The sequence below is a fragment of the Phascolarctos cinereus genome, unplaced genomic scaffold (assembly GCF_003287225.1).
Source record: "Phascolarctos cinereus isolate Bilbo 61053 unplaced genomic scaffold, phaCin_HiC Scaffold_3;HRSCAF=262, whole genome shotgun sequence".
NCBI lineage: Eukaryota > Metazoa > Chordata > Mammalia > Diprotodontia > Phascolarctidae > Phascolarctos > Phascolarctos cinereus.
In genome coordinates, this window is record NW_027555736.1 from 47,825,607 (window position 1) to 47,840,124 (window position 14,518).

At 43.5% G+C, this 14,518-nt stretch overlaps 1 protein-coding gene and 1 long non-coding RNA gene across 5 annotated transcripts in view; one reads left to right on the plus strand and one right to left on the minus strand.

The window, feature by feature from the left end:
• Positions 1-5,424, minus strand: part of EDC3 (enhancer of mRNA decapping 3) — a 68,180-nt gene extending 62,756 nt beyond the window's left edge. Inside the window, exon 1 of one of the 2 annotated variants that reach the window (XM_020994517.1) lies at positions 5,334-5,424. The gene's annotated coding sequence lies outside the window, so the exon portion shown is untranslated. The remainder of the gene's footprint in view (positions 1-5,333) is intronic. The other variant, XM_020994518.2, reaches the window with a different exon arrangement.
• Positions 5,425-5,461: 37 nt separating this feature from the next.
• Positions 5,462-13,349, plus strand: LOC110213942 (uncharacterized). Of its 3 annotated transcripts, none has more exons than XR_013485181.1 (3): positions 5,462-6,383; positions 7,283-8,293; positions 12,982-13,349. It is a non-coding gene; the product is annotated as an uncharacterized LOC110213942 (long non-coding RNA). The 3 variants fall into 3 exon arrangements; XR_002326165.2 differs by having other exon boundaries at positions 5,465-6,383; positions 7,283-7,806; XR_002326164.2 differs by having other exon boundaries at positions 5,466-6,383; positions 7,283-7,564.
• Positions 13,350-14,518: the final 1,169 nt, after the last annotated feature.

Here is a 14,518-nt window from a genome sequence, read left to right on the forward strand (position 1 = left end):
AGGGCCCTAGCCAAGGCCAGTAATACGTTGGCTTGCTCCAGTCACCTACACTAAGCAATTATAATGCCCAGTCTCGGCCTTGGAGGAGAGATGAGGAAAGCACCTTCTTCCTTTCAGTTGAGGTAGGAAACTAGAAGTAAAAGATGCTGCCAAAGGTAATCACTTTGTCAACTGATTCTGTTTAACTACTTTTACTACAAATAAAGGCATATCAGGAAATGACTATGATAGGAAAATAAAATACATAAATGGAACTTCCTGAAAATTCTAATGTTAACAAAAATGCTAGAGGGCTGCTCAATCTTTGCTTTGGAGCATAAGTGATTTTCATCAGATAGGAGAAAGAGAACCCCAAGGATGAAGAGAACAGTGCTCTTCAGCAGCTTCTCTGACCAAGCCAAGTGCCAAGAGCTCTTAAAAGAAGGAAGGAGAGACACTGAAGTGCAAGAAATGGCAGGACGTAACTCTTTGTGCTGAAAGGACCTTAAAAATAATCTAATCAAGGGGTAGCTAGGTGGCATAGTGGATAGAGCACCGGCCCTGAAGTCAGGAGGACCTGAGTTCAAATCCGTCCTCAGACCAAACATTGACACTAGCTGTGTGACCCTGGGCAAGTCACTTAACCCCAACTGCCTAAAAAAAAATAATAATAATAACCTAATCAAGCCTCTCATTTAAAGGTGAGGAAACAGAGCCCTTGTGGGAGGGGTGAAGTAAGCAGCCTCCACTGGAGTCCAAACTCTCTCAGGCCAATGCTCCTGACGATACAGACCTCGAACGTACAGTGGGTCTTAGACAGGCCTGAAAACGCTACACAAAGAGTTTATAGTGATGGTCTGAGATACTTTGATAGAAAGTAGAAGGAATACACGCCAGATGTATCTCATTCCCTACTAAACTGTTTTGTTTTGAAGGAACAAAAGCTAAGATTTCCTGTTATTATTTGTGGTCTATCATACTCCCACCCACCTCCCACCCCCACTCTCTTGACAAGTTTATTTTGACATTTCCATAGGCAAAATCATGGCATAACATAAAAGTAAAAGAAGCAAGTACTTAATGAATTCTAGTATAGTCAAATATATAGAGGAAGAACACTCGTGAAATTCAAAAATGGATGAAAAATGCAAGGTTTTCATTTCTTTTTCAACAGAAAATTTTTTTATAACCTTTTAAAGTGTTAAATGTTTTTTCATTTGCACAACAAAAACTGTTTTTATGTGGAGTGATGGTAAATAACTCTAATACTGAAATCTTACTTCGTGGAAAGCTTTTCCTCCAAATATGAAGACAAATACCTTACTCTACAGTGTTATTTGGCTTCTTTTCCTTGTCCCTAGTTCTTTAATTTCTCTTAAGAAATCAACTCGGGGCAGCTAGGTGGTGCAGTGGATAGAGCTCTGGCCTTGGAGTCAGGAGCACTTGAGTTCAAATCTCGCCTCAGACACTTGACACTAGCTGTATGACATACAACTCACTTAACTCCAACTGCCTCACCAAAAAGAAAAAAAAAAGTCAATTCTATTTACTTCCAAAGAGAGAACTGAAGAACTCTGAGTGTAGACTGAAGTGTAATTTTTTCACTTTGCTTCCTTCTTTTTCGTGTTTCCTTTGCAACATGGCTAACATTGAAATATGTTTTACATGACTTTACATCTATAATTAATATCACTTGCCTTGGGGGGGTAGGAGGAAGAGAATCTGGAACTCAAACTTGTAAAAATGATTGTTAAAAACATTTAAAAATGTAATTGGGAAGTATTTAATGAAATAAGTAAAAATAAACAATTTCTTAAAAAAATAAAGAACAAGCCACCTCAAAACCTGACCAGCCTAGGCAGATTTTAGTGCAATTTTTTTAAATTTTCCTTTCAAACGTCCACATTAGGATCTCTGCTAAAGCATTCCCTTTTCTACAAATCCCTGTTTCTAATACTTCAGTCAATTTAACAAGCATTTATTAAGCATCTACCGTATACTAGTCACCATGGTAAGCACTAAGGATACGTAGACTGTGAGGTGTTGGAGAGCAGGGGCTGTTTTTGCTTTGTGTCCCCAGAAGTTGGGGGGATATGATGAACCACAATTAGTCCAGCCCCCTCATTTTACAGATGATAACTGAGGTCCATGGAGACTGAATGACTCTAGTCACTTAATAATCCCGCCACCAGTCTCTGGTCAGTCAGTCAGCAATCTAGCATTTATTGAGGGCCACCAGCACTGACTTCACTCCTCAGGTGTCAATCTGGCAATGTGCTGCCAATGTCGCTGCCCCGTCCCCATCTCCCTCCCCCCACTACCCTAGTTAAAACACTCAGGCTCCACAGGGTTCGATGTATCACAACAGTCTGTTCCGGAAGAGGACACTGAGGTAAACTCAGGGAGGACAAAGAACATGCAACTACCTTCCTTGTTTCAGCAAATGCTTCGTGAGCTCCTCCCTGCTCTATTCCACAGTGACAGACTTGCCCTTTTCTAACTGTGGTCACCTGGCTCCTATTGCCAGGTACTGTTCTAGCCACTGCTGGTGATCCTCCAACCTAAGCTCTTATTGGGGAGATAAGGACAAACACAAATCACTACCACCCCGGGCACTATCCGACATAGGACCTGTATCATACAAATGGCATTAACTGTAAATGCTACAGGAACGAAGAAGAAAGAACCCTGTGAACTCCAGGAGTCATAACAGGCTGAAGAGAGAGAGTAGGTGGATTTCAGCTTGAAGACTAAGTAGACTTGGGAGGAGGCTCAAATTTCAAGGTAGGGAAGAAACGTGGGCAAACTTGGAGGTGGGAAATAGAAAAACTAGGCCCATGTTACTTGGTAAAGTATTATTAAGTGGCTATGGACTTCCCTCTACAAGGCAGTTGTATTCACCTCTTGTACACACAAGTGGAGTGACAGAGGCCATTAATCTATCATAAACCTTGCAAGATAAGTTCTAGTCCCAAACTCAACACTGACAAGAGAGGATCTGAGTATAAACTAAACATGGCAAGAAATCATACCATCAATCTTGGAGTACTGTATCCACTGATGAAACAAAACAAAGCACACGGAATACTTTGTTGTTTATTTTAAAGCAGTCACATTCCTTTCCAATCTAAAACACAACTTCAAAGTCCACAAAGTATTCAGAATCCTAACCCTACTTTTTAGCTTAAGTAATTTCAGAAATGATGCTATGTTACAAACACTAACAGAACCTGCAAACTGGGGAGAGGAGGACAGGACCTGAGGGCGGAGGCCCATGTACTTGTGTAGTCTACACAGAAAGAACATACAAGTCACAAATGTGTGTCTTCTTCGTCACAACTAGGACAAATGTCTGATCATGTGACTTTTGTGCTCAAAAACCTTCAAGGACTCCCACTGCCCAAAGGGAAAAAAAGCACAAACTCCTAGCCAGGCATTTATGCCCTTCAGAGTCTTGCTCCCACCTGCCTTCTCAGCTTTATTTTGTCCCTTTCAAGAACTCTACACTCTAGCCAAACCAGTGTTGCTCCCTTCACTTGACCCTTCCTCTTCTGTGCATTCCTTCCTCAGAATCCGGCTTTCTCCAAAACTCTGTGCCGCTTCATGAAGCCTTCCACGATGCCTCAGCTCCCAGGATTCCCTTTGGCCCCTCAATTTTCCACTACTCTTGTGTACACACTGGAAGGCAGAACATAAGCGTGTTGAGGGCAGTGACAGTTTCATTGTCTTGAACATATTAAGCACTTCAGGTTTACTGAACTACATAAGCAGCAATATAATCAGCTGCACCATCTTGAATTACCAAGGACTATAGAGAGACCAAACAGAGACTTGCTCCTGTGTATGTAACATATAGCACATAGGTCTTCTTTGGAAGTCATGTATTTTCCACTCATCTAGGAATGTTTCTCTAGCTGATAAGATGAAGATGACATAATGAACCTCATTACTTCAGGTTTCATGGATTCACAAACTGTAAAAACTATCTCATAATCACTGCTGGACAGCTGATTAGTAGCAAACCCTTCCTTACAATGGGCTGCTAACTGCCTCTGATAGACTCAGATGCTTTAGAAATGGAATGGACTTTTGAAATCCCTTAATTCAACCCCCTGATTTTTGACAGATTAAGTGACCTACCTGCTCTAAGTCCCACAGTCCTCCCAAAATTCTAAGAGCTATAGTTACAACTCTTTGCTGCCCCCCCAAGGAACCTCATTCTCGATTCAAACTGAGAAAATCCTCTTTTAAGGAACTAACTTTAACAACGCTTAAAGCCACACTTGATAAAACAGGAATCTTTTAAGTTTACTTTAAATTTCGTAATAGCGAAAACAGGCTATAGAGATAGCTACACTCTTGTGTCTGATTTCCTTCTTGATTAACGTGCATATAAAGTAGCCACTGTGCAGTATATCACTGAGGAATAAAGCAAAGCTAAACGGAAAATTAACTGGCAAAACTCTGGTCTGATTAATATCAATCACCAACGCGATCAAATAAAGTGTCCAGTTTAGTCATAACTTTAATACTAGAGTAAGTTTCCTAAGAAAGCTGGAACCATGTCTTTCATAATTTATGAGTAAACTATTTCACTACTGAGGGGGATAATACGGAATAAAATACCAAAACCACCAAGGAGCCGAACAAGAATCTTAGATCTGAGCAAAACTTTGGAAATGTTTCATCAGTACAAGGTCAGGGAAGAAGGAGGTAGGAAATCTGTTTTGGGGGGGGGGTCCCAGGGGCGGCCCCAGCCCCTCCCCCACCCATCCACAGGTGTGAGTAATTTCACAAGCGACTTCTCCCCTCTTAGGTCCGTGACCAGCCTGGGTGCACCAACCTATCACCTCCTCGATGCCAGGAGCCATTATGGAAGGGGGAGGGGAGCGCGTGGCTCAGGGTTAGAGACCCGAGGGTCTGTGGCTCTCGTTCCAGCCTCCAGGCCCCCCACAAGCAACGCTGCTCAGCCCACGGGGGGGGGTAGGGGGAGGGCTGCTCAGGCTGGAAGGTAAGACACAGAGAGAAACTTCGCGGCGCGAGCCCCTCCCTCACTTGGGAGAAGAGGACGCTGACGGTCCAGGAGGGGCAGCCGCCCGCCCAGGTCTCGCAGAAGGACCCCACTCAGAGCCCAAGTCTCGGGTGCTGCGCCCCTCCCCCCTCCCCCGAGACCCGCGGGCGGGAGGGAGGCAGGTTTGGGTCAGTGCAACGGGTCGCTCCCGCGCGGCCCGCCCGCTGGGCCGGGCCGGGCCTGGGGCCGGGGCGGGGGGAGCCCGCAGGGCAGGGAAGGAGGGAGGGCGGGAGGGAGAGCGAGCAGAGGGGGCCGCTACCTCCGCACCGCCCCACACACTTACAGACCCCAGCGCCGCCGCCGCCCGCCGCCCGCCGCCGGCCGGAAGTGCCCTGGCGTCCCCACGCCGACGTTGGGCCGTCACATCCGCCGCGTCGCCGGGGCAACCAGGGCCAACGGCTGCCGGGAGCGGCGAGGCGATCGGCCCCGTCGGGGGGGCAGCCTGCGGGGGCGGGGCCGGACAGGCGCAGTGGGTGCGAACCCTTCCGCGCTGGGTGACTCCAGCCTCTCTACCTGCCTCAGTTTCCTCACCCATCAAATGGGCACAGTAACCTCCCAGAGTAGTCGTGAGGTCCGAATGAGAGACTCTTTGTAAAGTGCTCCCTGAGCGATGGCAACGGGGGTGGACGTGATCGTTGATGTGAGGGAGGAAAAGGAGGTAGAGGGATACCGGGCCTTGGCCATAGGACCAGAGAGGTAGAGCCGGCAGGGACCTAACAGGGCCCTGAGTTCCAATCCAGCCTCGGGTTGGGGGTTGAGGGGATGGTTGGTGAATTTTATTCCCTACAGAGCGCCCCCCCTCCCCATTCCACTTTGTGACAGTTCTAATGGGAGGTTTTGCTTGCATCAATTCTAAATGATAGATAGATGGATAATATATATAATGCACTATATATAATATATATATATAAAACATGCACAAATGCTCATTGCCCCTAGCCAAGCAGACCAAATCCTAGCAGTCCCTCTCCCACATGACAGCCCTTCAAATACTTGGAGGTTGCTATTATTCAGTATATTAGGCTGTGCTATCCCCACCTCATATCCTTTCCTATGCTACTGACGAGTCTAAAGAGCTGTGATGAACACGGTAAGGTGGTGCAGGACACAGAGTCAAGAAGACTCATCTTGAGGAGTTCAATTCCTGCCTCAGACACTTACCACCTGGGTGACTCTGTATGAGTCACTTGACCCTGTTTGCCTCAGTTTCCTCATCTGTAAAATGAGCCAGAGAAGGAAATGGACAACCACTGCAGCATCTATGCCAAGAAAACCCCAAATGGAGTCACAGAAAGTCAGGAAGTGACTGAAAGGACTGAACAACATGATCAAGGTGAGCCTTTATGCTCTGGAGTTTTCAAGGTTCCCGTTTCTTTTGCCTGCCAGTAGTATATGATCTTGATCTACAGAAAGGAACATTCAGTTAGGAAGAATCAGTCTTAGAAACTCCTCGAACTCTGAAGTTTAAAGAAGCCCAAGAGTTAGGAAGTATTTTTGGTCATTTTCTCTATTCCTCTTTCAGAGCTGGGATTCTGAGAGCCTAAAAAGGGAATCAGGAAGACTAGGGCTTTTTTGGGTTTTGTTTTTGTTTTTTCTGCCTAGGCACAAGAGAGGCTTCTCACTCAAGTTTCCCAGAAAGCCTAATCACTTTAGTTAGGCCTGGACCCACCCATCTAGGGAGAAGCCTGGGTTATTTCTCCCCCATTTGTTCTCGGGAGAAATGGACAAACCATTTCCCTCCCTTCTCTAAAACCTCACTAATGTCTCTCCTTACCTCAGGTTAGATGAGGTCACAGATGCCATTTAGTCCAACCTCTACTTGATCAGGAGTCCCCTCTACCTCAGGCCTAACAAATAGATCTCAAGCCTGTGCTTGAAGATTTCCAGTGAGGCCAAACACACTCTGTCCTCAGTCAAACTGTTCTCTCCTTCTTTGCCCCTTTGCCCACTAGAGTGGTGAGGAAATTTTTCTTTATAGCTGCCTTAATTTATTTCTTTGCAGTTTCTACCCACTGCTGCTAGTTCTGCCTTTTAGGGAAAAGAAAAGTCAAATGCTTATTCCCTGAGACAGCCCCTCCAATACTCTAAGATAGCTATCATGCCCCACCCCTCCCCCAGTCTTTTATATCCTAAACACCCCTAATTCCTTCAATCTATCCTCATATGGCATGATCTTTTAAAATTTTTTTTATTATTTTAAACATTCTTTTTTTTTTTAATTTTGGGTTTCAGATTGTCTCCCTCCCACCCTCCTACCACCTAGTGAGAGGGCAATCACTGTGATATCAATTATATGTGTGAAATCATGCAAACCTTTCCATGTCAGACATCACAAAAGAAGAAGAAAAAAAGAAAGAAAGCAAGAAAATTATATTTCAATTTGCCTCAGAGTTCATCAGTTCTCCTTCTGGAAGTCGATAATATTTTTCATCACAAGTCCTTTGGGATTGTCTTGGATCAAAGTTGCCAACTTCTTCAAAGCTGATCGTCATTACAACATGTGGCATGACCTTTGTGAGAAATGAATATTTCTTATATTTAATAACTATTGTATTAGGACCAAGGTTTTTCCCCTGTTTTACTTCCTCATCCAGAAATCAACCAGTGTGGGAAATCCCTTGGTAGAGAATTACCCAGGCCAAAATCTAACCAGACAGTAAAAGAAATTCTGAGTTTGGGCTAATAGGTGTATTCTTGCCATTGTGTTTGCTCAGACAAGTCCGGGGAAAGATTGAGTCTCCATGTGATCAAGACAGGTGAGATGGAAATTGATCTCTTTGACCAATATTGGAGTGACCTAAATCACATACCCCAAGACCTTCATTTAATATAGCCCACACCTCCCATTGTGTTAACCACTGAGAGCTGATTAGGCACCCTCAGGAACACCAGTTCTTCAAAGGGCATATAAACAGTGAGCCCACCACCATGAGGGATGTATAGTCTAAGAGAGACAGACAAATGTCATCCTTTTATCACTTTTAAATTTTTATTATTATAATAAATTTATTATTTTATTCATCACACTTCAAAGGCACCTCACTTCCCTAGGAATCTGGACACTGTTCAGCTTATCGTACATCCAATAATGTGGTATCAGTATTGCAGACACAGTTTGACCAGGATCTCATCTCCATCTGCCTCCAGTAATTCAGGGTGCTAGCCCACTGGTCATTGACATTAAGCTTGCAGTCCACCAGAGCCAGTCTGGAGCCAGCTCATGAAAGGTTTTAAATGTCAAAGGTACAAGTTCCTGAACTGTCATGAATTTACTCTAAGTAAATATATCTGCCTTTAAAAAACAAACTCACGTATAGAATTTAGGGGTTCTCTGCCGCTATATTGTTTCCAACTGTTAGACCCATCTACTTCCTGATATTGTGTATGTTTCAGCCAAATCAGGCCACTAGCTGCTATCTAGTCTTGTGATCATTATTTTGCTAAAGGTTCACCTATATTTCATATTCTCATGGCCTTTAATAGAGACAGGCACCTGCTTAAACAAAACATTAGGTCATCATAGCCATAGGCACAATTCATTAATTTGCAGATCTTGGTTAGATGGTACATACTTGCAGACTTTAGGGCTAATCTAAGAACAGACATTTTAGACCTTGGGTTTCTTTTTTTTTCCCCCAAGGCAATTGGGGTTAAACCCAGGGTCACACAGCTAGTAAGTGTCAAGTGGCTGATCTGAGACCAGATTTGAACTGGGGTACTTTTTTTTTAAATATAAATTTATTTATTTTTAGTTTTCAACATTTACTTCCACAAGATTTTGAATTCCAAATTTTCACCCCATCTTGCCCCTCCCCCCACCCCAAGATGGCATGCATTCTGAATACCCCTTCCCCTAGTCTGCCCTCCCTTCTATCTTCCCCCCCTTCTCTTATCCCTCTTCCCTTCTATTTTCCTGTAGGGCAGGATAGATTTCTATACCTCATTTCCTGTATTTCTTATTTCCCAGTTGCATGTGGAAACATTTTTTTTAAACATGTGTTTTTAAAACTTTGGGTTCCAAATTTTCTCCCTTCCTCCCACCCCACCCACCCTCATTGAAAAGGCAAGCAAGTCAATACAGGCCATACATGTGCAGTTATGCAAAACACTTCCATAGTAGACATGTTGTGAAAAACTAACTCTATTTCCCTTAATCCTATCCTGCCCCCCCATTTATTCTATTCTTTCTTTTGACCCTGTCCCTCCTCAGAAGTACTTCCTTCTGATTACCCCTTTCCCAATCTGCCCTTCTCTCTATCATCCCCCTGCTCTCTTGTCCCCTTCCTCCCCTTTTCCTGTAGGGTAAGACAGATTTCCATACCCAATTGAGTGTGTATGTTATTCCTTTCTTAAGCCAAATCCTATGAGAATAAGATTCCCTCATTTCCTCTCACCTTCCCCTGTTTCCCCTCCACTGTAAGAACCTTTTCTTGTCTGTTTTGTATGAGATAATGCACCCCATTCTACCTCTCCCTTTCTCCTTCTCCTAGTATAATCCTCTCTCACCCCTTAATTTTATTCTCCAGATATAACCCTAACCCTTCATCTTCAACTCACCCTGTGCCCTCTATCTATCTATCTATACATACATACATATAATTTTTCCCCTCTCACTACACTAATACTGACAAAGGTCTCGTGAGTTATAAATAACATCTTTCCATGCAGGAATATAAACAGTTCAGTCTTAATAAGTCTCTTTTGATTTCTCTTTCTGTTTACCTCTTCATGTTCCACTTGAGTCTTGTATTTGAAAGTCAAATTTTCTATTCAGCTCTGGTCTTTTCATGATATGCTTGAAAGTCCTCTATTTCACTGAATGACCATTTTTTCCCCTGAAGGATTATACTCAGTTTTGCTGGGTAGGTGATTCTTGGTTGTAATCCTATCTCCTTTGCCCTCCGGAATATTATATTCCATGACCTGCGGTCCCTTAATGTAAAAGCTGCTAAGTCTTGTGTTACCCTGATTGTTTTTCCACCATACTTGAATTGGTTTTTTCTGGCTGCTTGCAATATTTTCTCCTTGACCTGGGAACTCTGGAATTTGGCTACAATATTCCTAGGAGTTTTCCTTTGGGGATCTCTTTCAGGGGAGATGGGATTCTTTCAATTTCTATTTTGCCCTCTGGTTCTAAAATATCAGGGCAGTTTTCCTTGATAATTTCTTGAAAGATGATGTCTAGGCTCTTTTTTTGATCATGGCTTTCAGATAGTCCAATAATTTTTAAATTCTCTCTCCTGGATCTATTTTCCAGGTCAGTTGTTTTTCCAATGAGATATTTCACATTGTTTTCTAATTTTTCATTCTTTTGGATTTGTTCTACTGTGTCTGATTTCTCATAAAGTCACTATCTTCCAATTGCTCTATTCTAATTTTTAAGGAAGTATTTTCTTCAGTAAGCTTTTGGACTTCCTTTTCCATTTGGCCAATTTTGCTTTTTAGGGCATTCTTCTCCTCATTGGCTTTTTGGACCTCTTTTGCCATTTGGGTTAGGCTATTTTTTAAGGTGTTATTTTCTTCAGTATTTTTTTGGGTCTCCTTTAGCAAGCTGTTGACTTGTTTTTCATGATTTTCTTGCATCACTTTCATTTCTCTTCCCAGTTTTTCCTCTACTTCTCTTACTTGCTTCTCAAAATCCCTTTTGAGCTCTTCCAAGGCCTGGAACGGATTCATATTTTTCTTGGAGGCTTTGGATGTGGGAACTTTGACTTTGTTGTCTTCTTCTGGTTGTATGTTTTGATCTTCTTTGTCACCAAAGTAAGATAATATAGTCTGACTCTTTTTGCGAGGTTTGCTCATGATCCCAGTCAACTGCTTGAGTTTTAAACTCTTTGTTAAGGTAAAGTCTGCTTCCAATGTGGAGAATGTACTGTCCCAAGCTTCAGGGGTTTGTATAGCTGTTTTCAGTGATACTTCTAGGGACCTGTAAATTTTCAGTTCTTCCAAGGTGGTATGATAAGGGTCGAGGTGTTTACTCTTTTCCTGGCCTGAGCTCTGGTCTTTGAGTGACCGGCCACAAGCAGTCTTTTCTCTCTTAGAACTGTGAGGAAGGTTTCCTCTTCACAGCCACTACAAGCTCCACTGCGCCAGCACTCCTCCTCACCCTAGGACTGCCAGCCAGAACTGTGACCCAGATCCAAGCACGGGCAAAGCAACAGATTCCTGCCTCAGCACCAGCAAAGAGATCCCTGCAGTCCCCCTTTGATCAGCCACTTGATTCCCTGTCAGTCAGTGGGCCTGAAGCTCAGAAGGCAGCCCCCGCCCAGGTACCCGTGCTCTAGAGCTGGCTCTGACCTAGGTCTTCTCTCACTGAAAAAACAGACTTTTCCCACTGACCTTCTAAGTTCTCTTTGACGTTTGTGGATTGAGGAGTCTGGAAACCGCCACAGCCGCCTGTGATTCGTTCCTCTGAGGCCTGCTCCAGGTTCTCTGTGGCCTGCGCACCCACGCTGAACTGCAGTCCTCTGTCCACCCGGTGCGATATGCCTTTCCAATCAACCATCCAGGCTGTCTTGGGCTGGAAATTTGTTTTACTCTGTCTTTTTGTGGGTTCTGCTGCTTTAGACTTTGTTTAGAGCCATTTTTTTTACGGGTATTTGGAAGGGTTTGGGGGAGAGCTCAAGCAAGTCTCAGCTTTCACTCTGCCATCTTGGCTCCACCTCGGGTCCTTTTTGACTCCAGGATCGGTGCTCTATCCACTTTCGAAACCTAGCTGCCCTAGACCTTGGGTTTCTGTGCTGCTCTTGAAAGACTCATCTTCATGAGTTCAGATCTGGCCTCAGACACTTACTAACTGTGTGACCCTGAGCAAGTCACTTAACCCTGTTTGCCTCAGTTTCCTTATCTGTGAAATGAGCTCGAGAAGGAAATGGCAAAACATTCCAGTATCTTTGCCAAGAAAACCCCAAATGAGGTCAGGAAGGGTCAGCCATGACTGAATAATAACAACAACATCAATCTCCACCAGTAGGAGGCAAGTGACTTTGTTACCTGGCTTGGGGAATCATAGTATCTTAGGATTTAGAGCACAAAGAGGCCAGAAGAACACAGTTTTAGAGCCCAAAAAGATTACAGAGGTTGTCTAATCCAATCACCTCATTATACAATTGAGAAAACTAAGTAAGGCCCAGAAATGGAAAGTAACTTACTCATGGGCGCAGAGTAGGGAAATGGGAGAGGCAGGATTTGAACCCAGGTCTTCTTCCTCCAAATCTGGTGCTCTTCTCCCTGCAGCAGTAGTGTCAAACTCAAACAGAAACATCCCTACTGGCTGCATATTGACTTAAAAAATTACAAATGAACATTGTGTGGTATTTTTATTTTGTTAAATATTTCCCAATTTCCATTTAAATCTGGTTCTGCTGTGAGTTTGATACCTCGCTCTACAGCATCACCTTATTGTTCAGTTAGTCAACAAGCATGTATGAAATACTATGTACCAGGTAATGTGCTAAGCCCTGAAGATACAAAGAAAGGCCAAATAAATAAATAAGTGGTCCTTCCTCTCACAGTGCAAACATTCTAACGGGGTAGACAACACGTAAGTAATTAGATACATATAAAATACATAGGGACCAGATCAGGGTGATCTGAAGAGGAAGACATTAGCTAGCAGTGGAGGGATGGGCAAAGCCACCTGCTCCCTGGAATTTTAGCTGGCTTGAAGGAAGACAGGTGGGCTAAAAGACAGAGGGAAGAGGACTGAGCATTTTGGGCACAGGGGCCAGCCAGTATGAGGGAATTAAGGGGATTAAAACGGCAAGTGGCGTTGGGAATTGGGGGAACCACACAGACTCCATCTTGTGACTCAGTTTTGGAGTTGAGTTCCTTTTCTGTTCATTTATTGGTCTAGTCCAATTTCTGTCTTGTGAGAAAGCTATTCATTTGAAGGAATTGCGAGGAAACCATCTTGTATTATTTGAACCTAGGCCTGCATCACTGGGAAGCTGGATCGCTTCTACTTGTTGCTGAGAGACCCTTAACTAAAGACTTAGGCTGTGCTGAAATCTGGTGGGATCCAAAGATTGAAACAAGGCGTTTTCTCACAGTTACACGTCAGGCAACTCCTGTGGCTTATCTGAAAACTGGACTGGTACCGATCAATCAGTTATTGCTTCTACATTCCTTTTATTGTTCACAGACACTTGTTCTGATTTCAGGAAATCAGGCCTATTCACTCTCCCCCTCCTCCAATGAGAAACCAAATTGCTGAATTTTGTATTCTGGTTGTTTTCTTTTAATTAATTGGCCTGTTTGATAATTGTTTTAAATGAATAAAAGTCTACCTCTCTCTGTATTCAGGGTCCAGTGCCAAAGCTGAAGAAGTGATCGTCCTCATTTGTTATGCAATTGGAATGCATTGCTTAATAAGTTGACGTGCTCGAATGCTCAAACTTTTGTTTCCCCATTTCATCTTTCACCCTCCACAAGTGCAAGCTCAAAGAGGCAGGAGATAATCTGAGGACCTGCAAGTAGGCCATTATAGCTGGATCATAGAAAACATGAAATCTGTAAAGGTAGAAAACAGCCAGGTCATAAAGAGCTTTAAATGGCAAACAAAGGGCTTTATATTTGTAATGGAGAGCAGCTGGAGGTCATTGAACGAGACAATGATGTGGTCTCCCCTCCAGGTTAGAAAAAATTCTTTGGCAGCCAAGTGGAAGCTAGATAGGAGTGGGAGAGACTTGAATTGGCAGGACCAGTTAGCAAGCTATTGAGTTGTCAGAGCTAGAGGTGATGACCACCACCCTGGGAATATGGCTGTGTCAGTAGAGAGAAGGGGTGAGAAAAGACAGCTGTGGTAGAGTTAAGAGGATGAGTTCTGTTTTGGACATGTTGAATATGAGATGCCTACAAGATGTATCACTCAAGATGTCCAAGAAACAATTGGTTAGTAGGAAAAACAAGCTTTTTTCTCATTTCCTGCCTGAGGCTCTGAGGGAAGAAACCTCTCTTGGTCCTAAACGTAGGGGCTTTGAGCTAGCTAAAAGAGTTCTGTAGCCCTCCAGTGGAAGAGGGGGCTGCTTCAAACCCGTAGCTGAGAGTAGAAAAAGACTGCAGCCACCCACAGAAGGACAGAAGTGAAGAAAGGCAATGAGAAATCATTGGTAACTTTGGAGATAGGTGATAGTTTCAATTGAATGCTGAAGTTGAAATTGAGATCAAAGAGGGAAAGCAGCTGTTGCTGGATGAGAAAGAAGAAGTGATATAAGACATAGCTAGCAGGGATCACTGGGTCAAGCAAGGGTTTGTTGTTTTTTTTTTTAAAGGATGTGGGAGACATGGAAGATGTTTGTAGGCAGCAGGAAAGGAGTCAGTAGATAGGAGAGATTAAAGATTAGAGAAAGGGGGTGATAGTGGAGATAATTTTTTTAGAGAATTTAGGAAGGGATGGGATCAAGGGTATGTTTGAAGGGTTTATCTTGGCAAGGAGAAGGATCACCCCTTCATCTGAAACAAGGATAG